Below are 5,319 nucleotides of genomic sequence, written 5' to 3' on the forward strand. Positions count from 1 at the left end.
ATAAAATTCAACAATCCTTCATGATTAAAACTCTCAATAAACTAGATATCGAAGGAACATATCTCAAAATAATAAGAACCATGTATGACAAACCCACAGCCAGTATCATACAGAACAGGCAAAAGCTGGAAGCATTCCCCTTGAAAACTGGCACAAGGTGGGTGGGGGGTGGAGGGTAGAACCAAGATGGCCAAATAGGAACAGCGCCAGTCTACAGCTCCCAGCGTGAGCGATGCAGAAGACAGGTGATTTCTGCATTTCCAACTGAGGTACCGGGTTCATCTCACTGGGGAGTGCCAGACAGTGGGTGCAGGACAGTGGGTGCAGTGCGCCGTGCATGAGCCGAAGCAGAGCGAGGCATTGCCTCACCCGGGAAGCGCAAGGGGTCAGGGAATTCCCTTTCCTAGTCAAAGAAAGGGGTGACAGACGGCACCTGGAAAATCGAGTCACTCCCACCCTAATAGTACGCTTTTCCAACGGGCTTAACAAACGGCACACCAGGAGATTATATCCCGCACCTGGCTCAGAGGGTCCTACGCCCACGGAGCCTCACTCATTGCTAGCACAGCAGTCTGAGATCGAACTGCAAGGCTGCAGCGAGGCTGGGGGAAGGGCACCCGCCATTGCTCAGGCTTGAGTAGGTAAACAGAGCAGCCAGGAAGCTCGAACTGGGTGGAGCCCACCACAGCTCAAGGAGGCCTGCCTGTCTCTGTAGGCGCCACCTCTGGGGGCAGGGCACAGACAAACAAAAGACAGCAATAACCTCTGCAGACTTAAATGTCCCTGTCTGACAGCTTTGAAGAGAGTAGTGGTTCTCCCAGCATGCAGCTTGAGATCTGAGAATGGGCAGACTGCCTCCTCAAGTGGATCCCTGACTCCCGAGTAGCCTAACTGGGAGGCACCCCCCATTAGGGGCGGACTGACACCTCACACGGCTGGGTACTCCTCTGAGACAAAACTTTCAGAGGAACGATCAGGCAGTAGCATTTGTGGTTCACCAATACCCGCTGTTCTGCAGCCACCACTGCTGATACCCAGGCAAACAGCATCTGGAGTGGACCTCCAGTAAACTCCAACAGACCTGCAGCTGAGGGTCCTGACTGTTAGAAGGAAAACTAACAAACAGAAAGGACATCCACACCAAAACCCATCTGTACATCACCATCATCAAAGACCAAATGTAGATAAAACCACAAAGATGGGGTAAAAACAGAGCAGAAAAATCAGAAACTCTAAAAATCAGAGTGCCTTTCCTCCTCCAAAGGAATGCAGCTCCTCACCAGCAATAGAACAAAGCTGGATGGAGAATGACTTTGACGAGTTGAGAGAGGAAGGCATCAGAAGATCAAACTACTCTGAGTTAAAGGTGGAAGTCTGAACCAATGGCAAAGAAGTTAAGAACTTTGAGAAAAAATTAGATGAATGGATAACTAGAATAACCAATGCAGAGAAGTCCTTAAAGGACTTGATGGAGCGGAAAACCACGGCACAAGAACTACGTGACAAATGCACAAGCCTCAGTAACCGATGCGATCAACTGGAAGAAAGAGTATCAGCAATGGAAGACAAAATGAATGAAATGAAGCATGAAGAGAAGTTTAGAGAAAAAAGAATAAAAAGAAATTAACAAAGCCTCCAAGAAATATGAGACTATGTGAAAAGACCAAATCTACATCTGATTGGTGTACCTGAAAGTGACGGGGAGAATGGAACCAAGTTGGAAAACACTCTGCAGGATATTATCCAGGAGAACTTCCCCAATCTAGCAAGTCAGGCCAACATTCAAATTCAGGAAATACAGAGAACACCACAAAGATACTCCTTGAGAAGAGCAACTCCAAGACACATAATTGTCAGATTCACCAAAGTTGAAATGAAGGAAAAAATGTTAAGGGCAGCCAGAGAGAAAGGTCAGGTTACCCACGAAGGGAAGCCCATCAGTATAACAGTGGATCTCTCAGCAGAAACTCTACAAGCCAGAAGAGAGTGGGGGCCAATATTCAACATCCTTAAAGAAAAGAATTTTCAACCCAGAATTTCATATCCAGCCAAACTAAGCTTTATAAGTGAAGGAGAAATAAAATCCTTTACAGACAAGCAAATGCTGAGAGATTTTGTCACCATCAGGCCTGCCCTACAAGAGCTCCTGAAGGAAGCACTGAACATTGAAAGGAACAACCGGTACCAGCCACTGCAAAAACATGCCAAATTGTAAGGACCATCAAGGCTAAGAAGAAACTGCATCAACTAACGAGCAAAATAACCAGCTAACATCATAATGACAGGATCAAATTCACACATAACAATACTAACCTTAAATGTAAATGGGCTAAATGCTCCAATTAAAAGGCACAGACTGGCAAATTGGATAAAGAGTCAAGACCCATCTGTGTGCTGTATTCAGGAAACCCATCTCACGTGCAGAGACACACATAGGCTCAAAATAAAAGGATGGAGGAAGATCTACCAAGCAAATGTAAAACAAAAAAAGACAGGGGTTGCAATCCTAGTCTCGGATAAAACAGACTTTAAACCAACAAAGATCAAAAGAGACAAAGAAGGCCATTACATACTGGTAAAGGGATCAATTCAACAAGAAGAACTAACTATCCTAAATATATATGCACCCAATACAGGAGCACCCAGATTCATAAAGCAAGTCCTCAGTGACCTACAAAGAGACTTAGACTCCCACACAATAATAATGGGAGACTTTAACACCCCACTGTCAACATTACACAGATCAATGAGACAGAAAGATAACAAGGATATCCAGGAATTGAACTCAGCTCTGCACCAAGCGGACCTAATAGACATCTACAGAACTCTCCAGCCCAAATCAACAGAATATACATTCTTTTCAGCACCACACTACACCTATTCCAAAATTGACCACATAGTTGGAAGTAAAGCACTCCTCAGCAAATGTAAAAGAACAGAAATTATAACACACTGTCTCTCAGACCACAGTGCAATCAAACTAGAACTCAGGATTAAGAAACTCACTCAAAACCGCTCAACTACATGGAAACTGAACAACCTGCACCTGAATGACTACTGGGTACATAACAAAATGAAGGCAGAAATAAAGATGTTCTTTGAAACCAACGAGAACAAAGACACAACATACCAGAATCTCTGGGACACATTCAAAGCAGTGTGTAGAGGGAAATGTATAGCACTAAATGCCCACAAGAGAAAGCAGGAAAAATCTAAAATTGACACCCTAACATCACCATTAAAAGAACTAGAGAAGCAAGAGCAAACACATTCAAAAGCTAGCAGAAGGCAAGAAATAACTAGGATCAGAGCAGAACTGAAGGAAATAGAGACACAAAAAACCCTTCAAAAAATCAATGAATCCAGGAGCTGGTTTTTTGAAAAGATCAACGAAATTGATAGACTGCTAACAAGATTAATAAAGAAGAAAAGAGAGAAGAATCAAATAGATGCAATAAAAAATGACAAAGGGGATATCACCACCGATCCCACAGAAATACAAACTACCATCAGAGAATACTATAAACACCTCTATGCAAATAAACTAGAAAATCTAGAAGAAATGGATAAATTCCTCGACACATAACACTCTCCCAAGACTAAACCAGGAAGAAGTTGAATCTCTGAATAGACCAATAACAGGCTCTGAAATTGAGGCAATAATTAACAGCTTACCAACCAAAAAAAGTCCAGGACCAGATGGATTCATAGCCGAATTCTACCAGAGGTACAAGGAGGAGCTGGTACCATTCCTTCTGAAACTATTCCAATCAATAGAAAAAGAGGGAATCCTCCCTAACTCATTTTATGAGGCCAGCATCATCCTGATACCAAAGCTAGGCAGAGACACAACCAAAAAAGAGAATTTTAGACCAATATCCTTGATGAACATTGATGCAAAAATCCTCAATAAAATACTGGCAAACCGAATCCAGCAACACATCCAAAAGCTTATCCACCATGATCAAGTGGGCTTCATCCCTGGGATGCAAGGCTGGTTCAACATATGAAAATCAATAAATGTAATCCAGCATACAAACAGAACCAAAGACAAAAAACACATGATTATCTCAATAGATGCAAAAAAGGCCTTTGATAAAATTCAACAACTCTTCGTGCTAAAAACTCTCAATAAATTAGGTATTGATGGGATGTATCTCAAAATAATAAGAGCTATCTATGACAAACCCACAGCCAATATCATACTGAATGGACAAAAACTGGAAGCATTCCCTTTGAAAACTGGCACAAGACAGGGATGCCCTCTCTCACCACTCCTGTTCAACATAGTGTTGGAAGTTCTGGTCAGGGCAATCAGGCAGGAGAAGGGAATACAGGGCATTCAATTAGGAAAAGAGGAAGTCAAATTGTCCCTGTTTGCAGATGACATGATTGTATATCTGGAAAACCGCATCGTCTCAGCCCAAAATCTCCTTAAGTGGATAAGCAACTTCAGCAAAGTCTCAGGATACAAAATCAATGTGCAAAAATCACAAGCATTCTTATACACCAATAACAGACAAACAGAGCCAAATCATGAGTGAACTCCCATTCACAATTGCTTCAAAGAGAATAAAATACCTAGGAATCCAACTTACAAGGGATGTAAAGGACCTCTTCAAGGAGAACTACAAACCACTGCTCAATGAAAGAAAAGAGGATACAAACAAATGGAAGAACATTCCATGCTCATGGGTAGGAAGAATCAATATCATGAAAATGGCCATACTGCCCAAGGTAATTTATAGATTCAATGCCATCCCCATCAAGCTACCAATGACTTTCTTCACAGAATTGGAAAAAACTACTTTAAAGTTCATATGGAACAAAAAAAGAGCCCTCATTGCCAAGTCAATCCTAAGCCAAAAGAACAAAGCTGGAGGCATCATGCCACCTGACTTCAAACTATACTACAAGGCTGCAGTAACCAAAACAGCATGGTACTGGTACCAAAACAGATATATAGACCAATGGAACAGAACAGAGCCCTCAGAAATAATGCTGCATATCTACAACTATCTGATCTTTGACAAACCTGACAAAAACAAGCAATGGGGAAAGGATTCCCTATTTAATAAATGGTGCTGGGAAAACTGGCTAGCCATATGTAGAAAGCTGAAACTGGATCCCTTCCTTACACCTTATACAAAAATTAATTCAAGATGGATTAAAGACTTACATGTTAGACCTAAAACCATAAGAACCCTAGAAGAAAACCTAGGCAATACCATTCAGGACATAGGCGTGGGCAAGGACTTCATGTCTAAAACACCAAAAGCAATGGCAACAAAAGCCAAAATTGACAAATGGGATCTAATT

This window comes from Hylobates moloch, unplaced genomic scaffold (assembly GCF_009828535.3).
Source record: "Hylobates moloch isolate HMO894 unplaced genomic scaffold, HMol_V3 SCAFFOLD_18, whole genome shotgun sequence".
NCBI classification, from domain to species: Eukaryota; Metazoa; Chordata; class Mammalia; order Primates; family Hylobatidae; genus Hylobates; species Hylobates moloch.